This window comes from Dipodomys merriami, unplaced genomic scaffold, assembly GCF_024711535.1.
Source record: "Dipodomys merriami isolate MVZ:Mamm:240054 unplaced genomic scaffold, mDipMer1.0.p SCAF_194, whole genome shotgun sequence".
NCBI classification, from domain to species: Eukaryota; Metazoa; Chordata; class Mammalia; order Rodentia; family Heteromyidae; genus Dipodomys; species Dipodomys merriami.
The window spans coordinates 925521-941736 of NW_027203315.1; the positions used below are offsets into that span (position 1 = coordinate 925521).

The 16216-nt window shown below is 39.9% G+C and overlaps 1 protein-coding gene and 1 pseudogene across 1 annotated transcript in view; one reads left to right on the top strand and one right to left on the bottom strand.

Annotated features, from left to right (window-relative positions):
* Window positions 1–16216, bottom strand: part of LOC138831371 (zinc finger protein 585A-like) — a 386491-nt gene that overhangs the window by 299164 nt on the left and 71111 nt on the right. The window lies entirely within an intron of this gene.
* Window positions 5818–16216, top strand: part of LOC138831358 (zinc finger protein 665-like) — a 45601-nt pseudogene continuing 35202 nt past the window's right edge.

Here is a 16216-nt window from a genome sequence, read left to right on the forward strand (position 1 = left end):
AACCCCTCTGTACAGTATGTTCACAAACAAATAAAATAAAATAAAATTAAAAATACTCCAAATGTGGAAATTCTTTGATCAGAAAGGAATAGCTCATGTTCATCAGACAATTGACTCAATAGGAGAAAAGAAAGTAGTGCATAGAACATATGTGAAATGACTTTCAATCAGAACTGAGTCCTCAACATATGTGAGAACATACACAGGAAAGAAATTATGAGTATAGAAAACATTTTGCCAGAAGTTGCCGCGGACCGGGTTCTGTCAGGACGACGGAGGATACCTAGGGGAGGAACCTGGAATAGGACGGGGAGATGGCAAACAGACAACTCACACACATTAGGAGTGGATGCTGAGTGCTGAGTGCTGAGTGCGATTTAATGCAGTGGATAACAAACTTTTATAACAAAAAGTCTCCATAGGAAAGGGCAAAAGGTTACATAATCTTGCTGCAGGGCTTCGTCCTTGGGTGGTCACCAACTGGTCGCCTGATAGGCACTTGTTTCCAGCTTTACCTCTATTTTTAAGAAATACAATGGGTTTCGATGATTGTCACCAATTAACCACTACTTTTTTCTATAGAGGCCTTAACTGTCCCATTAAGATCTTTCCTGTTCCTTCTTTACTAGTAAGCACCAAGGAGACTTAGATTTAGCAAGTCTCTTAGTAAATGAGGAAGTTCTTTCTCCTAAGTAGTTATCTCAGCAATTGCCATACATTCTTTCTGTTCTAGCCGCGCCTACAACTTTTTGTAAATCTCTTACAAACAATTCCTTCTGCTGAAGTGACTTTGTGAAACCCCCAATACTTTTATATTAGCCTCCATAAGAGGGGTTTCAGGGTAGCACTTAACTCTGGTGAGTTAGTCATATTTTTAAGACACTCAGATATTGGAGTCGTCAAACACTCTTAAGAGCTTTGAATAAGGGAATGTTGACAATGAGTAAGTACAATGAGCAGTAGAAACAGTAAAAGATTAATAGGCACTCTTATGAGGAAAAGATAGGCAGAAACACATCTTTTCCAGGGGTTTGCCAGCCTTTTCCCAGGAGTAGGCCTCTTAGAAGCCCTATTCTCCGAGGTAGACTTCGGTGAAGTCCCAAAACTTGGAGATAGGTTTCTGTAAAGCCCCATTCTCTGAGGTAGACTTCGGTGAAGTCCCAAAACTCAGAGATAGGTCTCGAGGCCCCTATCATGGTCTGATAGATGGTTTCCCATGCTAAGCAGACTCTACTGGGGTCGGCGTGGCAAGAAGTCCCATCTGTACAGGTATCAGAGACCTGGACACATGACAGAATCTCTGTAAATATAAACATGAGAGGAAGTCTTTCAACCAGAAGCCAACCTTCAGCAAGTATTAGAACATTCACCCAGGAAAGAAACCCAATGTAGGAAAATCTCTGTCAGAAAACCTGTGTAAATTATACAGAGAAATCCTTCATGGCAGAGGTAAGCTAGGTAAGATGGGAAACCATGCTTCATTCTTCAGCTTTCTTTGAGCCAACATTTCTCATACTTCCATCGTATTGAGTGGGGATGGTGTCATTCAATATTATCCAAAGCATGTGGAAACAACCAGTCACAACAAGTAATTCAGAGATTGAAGTTATTAACTTGCGTCTTTTATACTAAGGAATGGTGTGTCAGGGTAATTTGATAAACTCTTCTTAGAAATATGAGGTTTGTACCTTTGGGACTGCATTCAGACCATCTGCAACATGGTTAGGGGAACAATAGTTGAGTGAAGACTTAGGAGGCAAGAACATGAGAACAACTTTTTTTCTCTTGCTCCTTTAAATCCCCCTGTGTATGTGTGATCCATGCAATACAGTAGAAATGACTTACTTATTCCCGTTCAGTTTTTGAATGGAAGATCTAATGGAAGATATTAGTCCTTATTGCAGTACATACATAGTAGTAAAGTCTTTCTCAGAGGGGTAACAATGCTCGATAGGAAATGTATTCATGACCTAATTCATATAATAGTATAACCAATTTATACAGTATATTTACAATAAAATATATATTCTAAAAAATATGGTGGATTAATAAAGACAAGAGTCTCAGGATTTTGCCTTGGGGGAAAACCTCAAAATGTCTTCAGTGCTTGCTCTTTTCTTTAATTAATCACTGGTGATGAACAAGTTGTGATTGATTCACTCAGCACATTTAGTTGTTCTGAGTGAGCTATAATAAAACACCAGTGTGAACGATGTGTCGTACCTGTGTTATCTCATAGAGGGCCAATGTAGATATGACATTAGGGGAAATAATCAAGCACACAAAGATATTGATTAATATCTCACAAAAATTGAAATTAACAAAGAGAATACTGTCTGCCACTTGAGCTACAGCATCACTTCTAGGCCCTGAGAGGAAGGAAAAAAGGAAGGAAGGAAGTGAGAAAGGGAAAGAGGAAGGGAAGGAATGAGGAAGAAGGAAGAAATGAACTATTCAAAAGAAGAATGTTTAATTTTTCGTGAATGTGAGAATTATTCTTTCAGAAGTGGGGCTCAAAAAATGGCTTTTACATAAAGCAAATTCTTGACCTGTTTACAAAATGATAAAGAGGATGCAACATTTTATAAATAGATTTAATAATTCAGTAATATTAAGTAAGGAGGTCAGGTTTGGCTGGTGCCCTATTGGGCACATGGTGGATGGTGGGGTCTGGCATCTTGTCTTCATGCAGGGGGAAGGAAATGCCCCATCCATCACTTACCTACCAACTGATGGGTGTGGCTGGATCCCTGGAAGCAGGCATGGGCATTTGGCTGATATGTTATTCAATCTGTTAGTTCAGTTCCTGGGACTGGGAATTTCCTGTAGACCTGCCTCCTGCTTAGGCCCTATTTAGTGCACCAGCAGTAGCACCAGACACCATGCCATATGTCTCTGATCATGTCCTGTGTCCTGTCTCCTGGCTTGTCTCTGGTCATCATAGTGTCCCAATTCAGGACTCTCTTGCTGCTGATTGATTTCTTGGTGTTATTTATATTCTTTTTTTTCCCTTTCTGTCCTTTTTCCAAGTTGTCTAAGTGTATTTGTGGACTGCAAGTCTTTGTTACAACAGGCTGCTTGCAGACTGCTAGCTGTGTAATAGACTCCAGTATTCCATCTTCCTAAATGTGGCATTCTACAAATATACTGTCTTCTTTTACAGAAACACAAAGGTTGACCTAAATTTAGAATTTGTAGAGCCAAGATAGATGCCCCAGTGTAGTTATGTAATTAAAGATATCCTGGAGGCATTTAGAAAAAAAATGTCTGTTACATCAGAAAGTACTTAATAAACCAAGACCAAGACTCCAGATCCTATATAAGCCACTCATTGTACATATGTCCAGAGCTGTTTGCTTACATGAAGAGCTCTACTTTCACACTTTCATGAAGAAATGTTTTTGTGCCAATATGAGGTGTTCAACTCAGGAAATGAGTTGAAGCCAACCAGAGCTGGCTTCAAAGGAGATTCTCTCATCTTGGCCTCCATAAAAGCTAGGAATCAAAGCATGAGCCCTGTGGGCTGTTCTGAAGAAAACTCTGTCTGGGAACAGGATGTTTCCTGCAGTGCTTCAGCTCAGGCTTCCTGTGGCTTCAAGAATTTCAGTACTTATTTCAATTGTTCAAAAATAATAACTCTTCTTTACAGTATTTTCACAATAAAAAAAGGAATCCTTAAATCCTGCCTATGATTCCATTTACAAGATAAGGACAGTGGAGTTCACATTGCAAGATTTAGCTAGTTGCTCTCTTAACCCCTTCCCTCACACTCTTCACACTTCTGCTTATCTACAGAGGCCTAGTAAAAAAAATAGTGGGATTGGGAGGCACCTTTGCCCTTGGCCTTCCTACTTGTACCACACACACACACACACACACACACACACACACACACACACACACACACACACACACACTAACATCATCCTTTTGGAAATAGCTCTTTCTCCCATGATAACAAACTGGATGCTTTCTGAGAAGGATGGCTCATAGACTAGAGTCTTACCTAGGCCTGTTATATAGCTCAAATTATGAACCAAAGTACACTTTCATTCAAAGTAGGCCTGATGATAACATTTTATTAATGCTTTGATTATATTTGTTATTATCATTTGGCCAACACTTTGGTTGAACTCAGAATTTAAGGGACTTAATGCTCAATGAATTGGTAAAGTACCCTTTCCTTCTTTTAATTTAAGACTAGCAATTAAAAATGAGCAATTACACTCCATCATGTGTGAAATCTTAGCTACTCAGGAAGCTGAAATTAGAAAGTATTTGTAGGCAATCCCGTGCAAAAGCTTCATGAATATGGTGTCTTAGCCAATGAAAGCATGGATCTGGTCATATGTGCCTATCTTGGTGTTACTTGTGATATGTAATTACAGAGTTAGTGTGTCAAAAAGCCCAGGCAAAGAAGCAAGACCCTAAGGTGAAAAATCAGTGATACAAAAGGTCATCTGGCATAGAAGGTATAGGAAGCCTTACAAATTTTTGCCCCTGAATTCAACCTGAGGACCAATAATATGATCTGTGAAAACAATGCATTCTTCCAAATCTTTTATGGAAGAATTTGGATGTGGTTTACAGAATGATAGGTAAACAGTCTTTAACCAAGTGATTGCAAAAGGACCTTTGCATATGTCTACAAGATGTTATAATTTTTTATCCTATTCTGTGGAAACCATGATTCCTACTTGGATCAAGTAATTAAGATCTCCTGATCTAACAGGGTACTGGTGCTTTACATCAGAATTCTTACTTGCTCAAGAGTATGAGGTTTAAAGATCACAATTGAAAGGCAAACTAGGTAGGAAATGCTGTGAGAGTGTTATGGCCAATTATCACCAAATTTCCCTCAAGTAGTGTTGTAAATCAAGTTGATAGACTCTAAGCACTTTTGTTCCTTTATTACCAAAGCTCAGGGACAGTACCCAGACCCTGATTAGAAAGCACTCCAAGGCCAGGGAAGATATTTTGTAAAATGGGTTCTTTGGCCCTCGTGCAGAAAAGTTACCATTCTTGTATAAGCCTAAAGTCCTCCATAGGGTATAGTCATTGTCCTCAATTGAAGTTGATATTGAAATGTCTTATAAGCCAGGGTAATGATAGATTGTCACGAATAGTTGGGTATCTTTTGTCATGTGAACCCACATGCACATACCTTTATGTTTCTGTCTAGTTCATAGATCCTTGCAAAGGTTCAAGTTACTATGTAGGACATTGTGGCCCATATCTGTAAAGTGGGGAAAGAGACCTTCAATGAGAGATCTCAACATATAATCTGTGAATAAAGGCTTCAGGGCCATTGACTCCCACCCTCAGGAATGCAAGTCCTTGTCCTTTCTTGGTTTGAGGAAGTCTGTGTTCTAGCTGTTTGGCCTGGGCCTTTAAGTGAAGGGAGGCTTTGGTAGAAATGATAGGTTGACTTAGAATGAGGAAAGAATGTGCTGTTTGGACTTTTGGAAATATAACAGAATTGTGCCATCAACCATCTCTCTGTCTCCTTAATTATCCTGCCTTTGGTGGCAGACTCTGGCTTGTGCTGTAAGCGGAATGTGGCAGGAGACATAAGATTTATTGCACAGCTTAATTGATAAGGTCTGAGAAGACAAGTCTGAGCTTCCCTAGGGATGTAGCCTGAAGCTGCTGAGAGGAACTTTTAGGATCAGAGAAGCAGTAAAAATTGTAAAGAGATTTGCACATGCAAAATGCAAAGACAAAAGCAGACTGGTTTGCAAGTGATTAAGCTTCACATCAACATAGACCTACCCTAAACTTCACTCTTCTACCCTAAACCACCCTCTTTGTAGGAAAATGGAGGTAATGTGCCATGTTCTTAAGAAGCCAGGTGAGGAAACTTTTCACTAGTTACCTGAAGAGATTATTAAAGGACTTGCAAGAGAGCACAGCAAATGCTCACAGACAGAGCCCAAGCTCTGAGTTGAAGCCTCAGGACCAACAGCAAAAAGAAAAAAAAGTAAAACCCTTAAATGAAAAGCAAACTTTAGAATTGGGGAATTTCTGTAAAATTAATTGTTAGATTTTGCAAAATCCAAATCAACACAAGGATTATGGTGCATATCTACCTAACAATCTCACTATTTTATGCCAGTGTTTATATTACAGCAATGGGAATGACCCAGGTATAAGTTTAGTGTCTGTGAGTACCTTTGTAAGATGAGAGGGGAGGTATTAAACAATTTAAGGCCAAACAGAGATATAATTTACATTCAGCAGAATGCAGGCATTGATCAAACAGAAAGGTATAAGCAAGCAGTCTCATAACCTCAATTTCATTATTAGAACTAAGAACCAAAAAGCCAATGCATCCAATTCTCCACATATATTTGCATTTTGTGGCTGGTCTTATAATATTTCAGGAAGGAAATGGTGGTTGTCAAGAAGAAACTCAGCTTAGCTCCCACAGCAGGGAGAGACAAGTCCCAATGCATCCAAGCACACTTGGGACCAGGGGTGTAGCAGAGTGTGCTGAGCATTGTGGGAATTGTAGTCTCCATGGAGGACATGTCCTTTGAAAGTCCTGGGTTTTTTCTTTTTTTGTAGGGTGGAGGTGGGGTAGAGGATCCTTTTGCGCATGCAACTTCCTGATTACCATGGGTGTTTGAAGTCTACCTATTCCAGATTCTTTCCCTTTGCCTTGCTGCTGGAAGTACCCTGAAGTACAGTTTGGCCTTCCATTGGTGGGAGCCATGAGGCTGGAGCCAGGCTCTGTGCTTTGGATCTTTGGAGGTATAACTTGAAGGAATATCAGGCTTTGGAACTAATGTCAGGTAGGAACTGAGCGATTGCTGCAGGAGTCTACCCTCTATGGGTTTCTGTTTCTGTTTTTGTGGTCGGTTGTGGGTTTTGAACTCTGGGTCTGCAAGCACCATTCCTGAGCTCGTCAGCTCAGAGGAGAGCTTTACACTAGAGTCAAAGTGCCTACTTCCTCCTCCACACTCTTCTTCAGTCTGGGGTTGATAATTTGCTTGAGGTTCAGGAGTTTTTGCTGCCATTAGCCTCTGGACCTTCAGATGCAAGAAGCTGGTTCCCGAATGTCTGAGAGTAAACTGGGTTAATCTCCAGATGAGGAGAGCCCAAGAGCTGTGGATTTTGTACTCCAAGACCAAGGGATTCAGATGTAAGAGGAGTACAGGAAGAATTCTAGTGAAATTGTGAGGTGTGTGCCTGCCTTGAGTCCTCTTGTATTGCAGTTGTATTTGGAGCTTCAGTGTTGTTTCTCCTAGAGATATTTTAATCTGTTTGGCTTGAGATTTTAATCTCCTACCTTGAGTTCACAAGCATTTGTACATGACCCTGTTTCTAGAGACAGTTGTACATGGGATATTGGAGTAGTGAGTGCTTGTCCTGTATTTTTAGGAATGAAGCCTAGCAATGTTTGAAGCAGACCACCCTATGAATAGGAATCTCCATCCTAAATGGACAGATCGTGTCAATTCTGAGAAGCCCTAATGGGAAGAAGCAGAAAAGCACAGGAAGGGGAAGATGTTGCTAGCTTCCCTTGCCTTACGCAAAAATTGTTGCTACTTCCCTGAGCACAAGATTCTCGTGGTGCTCTTTCCTACACCACTCTCAATCACTTTGTGCTGTTGCAAGGTTTAATCTAATATCTAGGAGTCCTGATGAGCTGGATTGAGGAATAAGCCAGAGCCAAGTTATGAGAGGGTACCTGAGGCTGTGGTTTGGGATGGTAGGGTATTTGTTATGACTGAAAGTATCTATTTATGTACTAATCCCTAATCCTCTTCTCACTATTTTATTTAACCTTTTACCACTATAATTTTTAGTATTTAAGCATTGAAACTTATCTTAAATATGCCATCTATGGATTGCTAATGCTAGCTGTAATCGGTTGGTTCCACCTGGTAGTTCAGAACGTGTTGATCAGGGACATTTGGCCTAATAAGAAAAATCTCAGAAGAAAACTTGAGGTAATATGTCTTACTCAAGGTTTTATGTGTCATTCCTATATTGAGTACTGTATGTTGTGTCTTTATTAAGCCCTGTATCTCCAGCAGGATGGCCAAGGTATTTGCCATGACTCTTTAGGAAAAGTGAGCATTAGGGACTTCTCAAACCTGGGTTTACATCATCTTTACTCATGTCCCTTTGGCCAAAACATGTTAAATGGCAAATTGCAAGTCATTGCATAGGTGTGCAATGGGTACAGTCAAATGTGCCATTGGACAACCATTATTGAAATATTATAACAGAAGAAATATATTCTTATACATTTTCCTTTATAACTTTGGGTGAAAACTACTGAGTTACATCATACATGCTGTCCATGGTGTTTAAATATGTAAATGAATGAGAGAGAACACAAATTCCAATCAGTTCCTAGGATACCTTTGCATTAAAAGGAAGCAGTTCATACATCTCGAAGTATATTTCAGCAGAAACTACTTTTAGTGGAAATGTGATATGTTTTTGCTTTCAGTTTTTAAATATTTTCTGTGGGAACATTGATGTTTGCAAATTTAGTGTGTACATAAAGAAGAAATTAGTTGGTTTAGTAATATCTGCCTAACAGGAAATAGACTGGATTTGTGTTTATTGGAGACTTTAATGCCCTGCTTGAGATATTAAAGATTCCTCTCTTACAAGAAGGCTTTATGATTTTCCAGCACATGTCTCATGTTTGCAAGAGGAAATTCTGGGCCCAAAATCTCACAGATTCAATTCTGAATGCGTCATTTCCCTTCTATCCCAGCCATGCTTCCAGATTCATCTGTTCATTGTCAGCAGCAAGAGAGAATGAATAGATCTCTGGTGAGTTGTTTTTTTTTAATTTTTCATTTGTTTTTTTTCCATTATATTAACCTAAAGATGTTCAAGAATTAAAAACAATACCAACCACACAGATTCAGCCTCTGGAACATATTCATAAATCAGATAAAGATTGCTTGTAGATTTAGCACATTAAACAGTTATATTCATTCTAAGTTGAATGCAAATTTGCTTCAGAATGTCTAGGTTTATGTTGTCAGAAAATGTAGTCACAGTGATGTTAGGGATATGAACCCTAAGATATGTATTCAAATGTTATTTTTCTTTCATGCGATTGTTTCTAACGCATTTATAAGATTATTCCTTTATTGCTTTGTATGTCCCTCACCCACAGTATAACCCCTGCTTTCACTGTATTTGATGTCAGTACAATTTGTGGAGAAGAAGGGGAAAAACAGGTCGTTTAAATAAGGATACAGGTGGACCCGTTGCAACAATGAGAAGTACAAGTCGTCATGTCGAAAATGAACTTTACAACTTTGGGGTGTGGGGGGAGGATTGGGGGTGGGGGCTGAGGGAGGATGGGAAGGGATGGGAAGGGGAAACAAAGGAGGAGGCTACAATGCTTGAAAAGAAATGTACTCATTATCTTGCCCATGTAATTTTAACCCCTCTGTACAGTATTTTCACAATAAAAAATAAATAAAAATTTAAAGAAAGAGAAAATGTAGTCACACTTGTTATGTGATGTAATGACACAGAGGAGGTTACATCTCATGAAGCTGTAGGATAGATTTGAACCAGATCACATCCTCATTAGTAACATTAAACTATCTCAAAGAAATTTTCCTGGAATTGTTGAAATAGTGTGGTCACACTCACTTTTGTGTATTCTGAAGGAATGATTTACCTATATGTACTTAAATTACTCTCCATATGTACTTGTTGTACTACGTCATGGTCTTGGTCTTACTTGAAACTTAGGCTGTACTTTAAGCTGAACTTTAGGTCTTTCTACTAATTTCTGTTTATTTTCTAAAGTACACTCACAAGACTTTTTCCCTCTATTTTCGCTCTTTATTCTTGATTTTCTACTCACTAGTTTTGGTTATTTTTCTCTTACTCTCTCTTTGTATCTCTCTTTCTATTAATTTTTTTCTTGCTTTCCTCATTCCCTCTTTCTTCCATATGTCTCTCAGTTGTTTCTTTTCTTGAAATCATCTATCTGGGAACTGGTTTTTCTTAGTGATCAGTTTTAATTTGCTGATCTGGTTCTTTTTTTATTATGAAAACACACTACTTTTATGTTTGACATTTTTCCTACCCATTGTATAGGAAATTTTTTTGCCAAGAGAGTTCTAGAGGATTCCAGAAACAAAGAAAATTAGAGAAACACACAAACAAAAACAGATAGACTTAGGGAAAACCAGAGGTCTAGAGGCTCTCTGACACTTGGTCCCTGGGTGCCAGCAAGCAAGCATAGTCGCTTGAGTTCACACAGGGAAGGTTCCCATTGATAACATGCAAAAATGACGTATCTACATTTATTTTACAATGAGAGCCACAACAGTTTGTGAGGGATACATGTTTCCTTATTCTCCTGAGACAGAAGACTGGTGCCCAGTGAAAATGCAGACATGAAGTTCACCTTACCTAGCCTTCAAGGTCAATAGCACCTCAGTTTCAGCTGCTATCTTTCCAAAACTAAGGAAAAGGCCTGTACTCTGGTCTCTTAACCCTCTCAAGAATTATCATTTAAGCCTTCAGCTGCCAGTTCTCAGTGCTGTCAGGCTGGAATTCCAACCTCTCAAACCTTTTCCCCCTTCAGCTCAACGTCAGAGTTCCTTACAGAAAAGTACATCCTTCCCCCAATTGATATACTACAAGAAAATGTGATTTCTCCTGATTGTGATATATTTGTCTAACTTCATTTGATGTAGTATGGTTTTATTTTTCCATCCCACTACTTTTGAATATTTTCACTCACTGCCAGTGTAAGATAGGAATTGGTTTTGATAAAAAAAAAAATAATTATACAGTGAGAGGTTTTCTGTATTAGAAATATCACTTGTAGCAAAATCTCAAAGATGTTTGCTCAGTAATTGATTTTGATCTCTGAAGGATGTTGCTATTAACTAACACAAGTGGAAATAGATCCTTGGGGATCTACTGGAGAAATAACTCAGGAATATGTGCCACTTTTGATCATTTGGTCATCTTTATCATTTTTGTCATCTTCAATGTTCCTTGTACCTCTATACATTTGCCTCTACCTTCCATGAAGTCCTATTGAAATGAAAATCTTGTAAACCTATATTTATTATTGTAGAATGTAGGCAGGGTTTACAAAACTTCGTGGTAGCAGTTCTTTTTTATATAGGAAGGAAATACCAGGGTATCTATGACCACATTTCAATATTTAGTATTTAAACAAGAAATGGTTAATTAGGATATTTTTATGTGTAACCTAAATCACACTTTCTGGAGTATTGTTATTGTTTTTAACTTTCATGAGGACACTGTGCTAACATAGACCTACTAATGTGCTATGTTATGTATACCATGTGTGGTCCTGAATGTGTTCTGCTTGCTTTTGAGAGCACTTGTTAATAGAAGATCTAAATAGGGTTTACATTGATGGAGAATATGTAAATGCAGGAAAATTATTTGTTTAATTTATTATCGAACTGATAAGTACTAAAAGTTTATCAAAATATGATATCATCTTTCATACACCTCATTAGACTTAATGTTTTCATGGTAGATTATTGTCTCCTTAGAATTGTGATCTTGTCTCTATTGCTAGCAGCAGAAATGTGTTTGCATGCATTAGGGAAACTAATTTTTTAATGGTCTTGGGGCTTAAATTCTGGGCTTGGCTGTTGTCCCTCAGCCTTTCAGTGCTCTACCACTTGAGTGACAGTGCTACTTTTAATTTTCTGTTGGTTTATTGGAGATAAGAGTCTCACCGATGTTCCTGCCTGGGCTGGCTTTGAGCCACGATCCTCAGACTTCAGCCTCCTGAGTAGCTAGGATTACAGTCATAAGCCACCAGGGCACTGCAGACCTTTCTTGTTTAGTGACTAGGTTTATAGATTGTCCAGAATTTCTAATTTGCTATTTAATTCTCTCAGTGAATAGATGACACAGCAAACTGCAAACATTTTATGTAAGACAAAAGCATACCTTTAGCATAATGAAATTCCAGGTTGGAATTCTCATAAACCAGCCCTAATTTCTTCATGGGAATGTGCCATTACAGAAGCTGATGTCATTTGATGATGTGGCTGTGGACTTCACCTGGAAGGAGTGGCAGGATCTGGATCCTGGTCAGAAGACCCTTCATAGAGATGTGATGCTGGAGACCTATAACAACCTCATGTCTGTGGGTGAGCAAAGGTCATTTTTACTTGGAAGGTCAAGTGCTTTTATTTTAGTAGACATTAGACTATTTATGTTATTTAGGGATAACATTCCAGTCCATGGGAAGTGTCATTTCTTTCTAAGGGAAACTTCAACTTGATTATATGTACCTCAAGAGCTAATTTTATTGTTATTCTTTAAGAAGGCAAATCAGTAGTTGGACAAAAGTTCTAAACTATGTTCCACTAATAGAAGACTGACTTCCCAGACTTGGAGTGATTATTATAGGTGGATCTACACTCTAGATAAAATATACATTACTACTGACTTTATGATCCGGAAATCAGTAGTTGAAAGTGTGTATTTGTAAGCCAATCCTGATATAGGGTGCAGTGCTTCAAGCTTCGAATCCTAGATACTCCAGAGGCTGAAATTGAAGATTTTTGTTTGAAGCCAGCAACTGCAGAAAAATGACCATGAGACTCTTATCTCCAATTAACCATTCAAAAACTAGAACTGTAAACCAAGGCTCAAACTAGTAGCATGCTAGCTTTGAGCAAAAGAGCTGAGTTCAAGCCACACAATTGGCAAAATAAACCTAAAGTTGAGGGAAACTCCACCATGGAGCTGTTAATTGAGAAACCAGATTTAGGAGCAATCTTGTGAACAGGATGTCTGAGACCTTACAGCAATCATGATGTAGCAAGAGCAATAGTTCTCCACTATTTCTTACTCACAGGGCACTGTGTTCCTAAACCTAAATTGATTGTCAAGCTGGAGCAAGGTACAGAACCATGAATAAGTGAAGCCTCAGACAAGTATTTCACAGGTAAGATAAAACATGTTGAATGGTGATATTGGGTCCAGACCCAGTTGGTATGTTTATCTTGAGGTGTACCAAGCAATAGTATTCCTAGTGCCCCTGAGTTGTTGGAGACCTGAAACCTGCCTGAGAATGCTCTGGCCTTTTTCAAACACCTGATTAAGCCATGATAAATAGCCGTTCTTGGAAATTCCAAGGTGTACATCTAGATTACTTCCTAAAACAGGCTGGGCCAGTCAATTACCGAAACCAGTGGACCAAAAGACCCTGCCCTGACTTCACCGTAAAAAAATTTCCGTCCACCCCTCCCTTCCATACAGTGCTTCCCCTTCTTTCCTTAGAAAAACCTAAGTTTCTTTGCCAATAAATGAGACCTTGACGCGACTCAGACTGACTCTGTCTTTCCTTATGCGCTTGGTCTCGATCCTCTCTCACCCCCCTCGGTTCTTTTAGGAGGTGCCCTCTCGGATCCCCCACCAAATTACCTGGCCTGCTGGACGGGTCAAGTGGCACCCAACGTGGGGCCCGAGACACGGTGACCTACCGGACAGCCTACAAGCAAGGAGCTCCTGACACTCGTGGTAGAGACGTCCGGACCGCATCGCTCGTGCACCCCGGAAAGGTCTTGAGGTAAAGATTGCTGTAAACTAACCATGGGAGAGAGTCTGTCTAAAGAAGGTCTTTTCATTAAGGAAATGAAAAGTAGTCTTAGGGAGAGAGGAATTAGAGTTAAGAAAAAGGACTTGCATAATTTTTTTTGTTTTGTGGAGGAAAAATGTCCATGGTTAGTATTACATGGGCCAGGAATTCACCCTCTTACATGGAATAAAGTGGGAAAGGACATTAACAAACTCCTCAGGGACGGACAGAAGGTTCCTGAAGCCTTTTTTAGTTTTTATGGGGTTATTAGGGACATCTTGAAGGATGTGGAGGGAGATGGACAATTTTCTCATCTTTTAGCTCTTGCGGAGGACGCCCTTTCCTGTCCCTCAGCTGAGTATGAGTCTTGCTCTAAGGACATTTTGCCACCCACCCCCCTAACAAATGAGACTCAGTCACAAAAGGGGACGTCAAGACCGGACGAGGCGGCCGATACTGTGGCTTTGCCCTCCCCATCCCTTATTGATGAGCCTATCCCCACTAAGTTGGCCCCCCCTTTATTGAGGCCACCTCCTCCAAATAAATCATTAAAAAATAAGGCACTCTATCCTGTAATTCATCAAAATGTCCCTGACGATGATTGGCTTGACCCCTCACAGCAGGCCAGCCTCGAGATGGAGGCTGCCAAATATGAGGAGGAAAAATACGGGCCCCACCCTCAATATCAGTCCCAAGTTTTTATAGCAGACCGGGGACATCCCAGACAACTCCACTGGCCCTCTCTGCCCCTATATGGGCCATGTCCCCCCAGCGCTCCAAGCGCCCCCCCCAAACGATTCAGTTCCTCTTACCCAGATTCCAGGGGTAGAAGGACTCTTAAAAACTAAAGACTCCCTGTTAAGACAGGTCTCCTCTTTAAAAGATGTCCTTTCCATAAAAAGGGAATTAAGAGATCTCACCCAACAAATACAGGAATTACAGACTGACCTTACAGGAGAAGCTGGCTTTGTTTAGCCTCGTGTTGGTTCCTTACCCAGAGCACAGGCCAGGCCAAGGATAAGTAAAAGTAATAAGACACCAACTTCGGGGTCACTCTCTTTTCCAGTAATGACCCGTTCTGGTACTCAGGGGAATCAGGCAGACACCACCCAGGGTGATAACTCAGAGGATGAAGATGCTGAACAAGGGACCTCAGCCTCTGAGGGAGAGGGGGAGGAATTAGAGCAGGAATGAGGGGGAGGTAATGTGGGCCAGGCCAAATATAAAAAATTAAAAATTAAACATCTAAAAGACTTACATTCAGCAGTAAAAAATTATGGTATTAATGCACCCTTCACCCTTTCTATACTTGAAGGGCTGGGCCAAGGAGGCAGCCTGCTGCCTCACGAGTGGGTTAAAGTGGTTCAGTCAGTCCTGACTAGAAGCCAGTTCTTAACCTGAAAGGGTGAATTTATAGATAAGGCAGAGGCTCGGGCTATCATAAACAAAAAACATGTTCAGATGGCCATTACCATCTGAAGTTGCTTTTTCTGTTTGCAGTCCTTCGACTGCCGCGCAGCGCCTGTCTGGTTTCCTCTGTTTCTGTTTAGTGTTGATTGTCTCTGTTGTCTGTCTTGTTGTCCTTAAAGGGAAGGGGCGGCAACTAACAACCCCCTTAAGTCTGACTTTAGATCACTGGAAAAAAGTTACAGCTCGAGCCCAGATTGTCAGGTTTTAGGAACTTGCTTGTTTGTCAATTATGAAATTGCCACCTACCACCTGCGAGTGGACCCAGTTAGATCTCAGCCTTGGACTTTGGTTCAGGGGGTCTGAGCATGGGGGAGAACCTGTCAGTCTGAGGGGACGGCCGCTAGGGATTTTTTTTCCCTTGCCCCAAGATGACTGGGAATTCTCCTCCACCTTGGAAGGCCCCTGGGTCAATGCTTGCAGGAATCTAAAAAAAAAAAAAAAAATCCTCCGGAGGTGAGTAGGGGTGTTGAGTCCCCTGGTAAGTGAATGGTGGTGAGATGTCGCCCCATTCACTGAGACCTGATTTTGTCTTTGTGGCCACTTGTTTGTCTTGTTTAGTGTGTGTGTTAGTTTTATGTTTGCTGAAGTAGGGAAGATTTGGGTGAGTGTGACAGGCTCACTCAGCAGACTCTGGATTCAGCTTGCTGAATGAGAACAGCACAGAGATTCAAAAGACTAATTAGTGAATTGCCTTGCTAGATAAGCAAGCTCTGGGAAAATGAAGCCCAACAAAGATACCTAGTTTAAAAGAAATACTGTCTTAAATTTTTTAAAAAAAACTTTAAAAGGTGTACGTACAACTGATTTTGATTTTTGCGTGCTTTAAGATCTGTGTGAGTGTTTTGTGTGTGTCTGTGAACGTGTTCAAAGATAAAAATTATCAGCATGCTGTAACAATTGGGTGAGTTTAAATTTAAAAATTCAAAAGGTTATGAGGGGAAGTGGAAGTGTACTCATTACCTCACTCATGTAACTGTAACCCTCTGTATAGTATCTCTACAATAAAAAAAAAAAAAAAAAAAAAAAAAAAAAAAAAAAAGGTTATGAGGTTTGGACATTACCAAAAATTTTAAAGAATCTTCACATTGTTTTAAATGGCTTTGTAAGGATTCTTTAACTTGCAAATTAAAAAATCTGGTATTTAAAAACTAATATTTTAAAATGCAT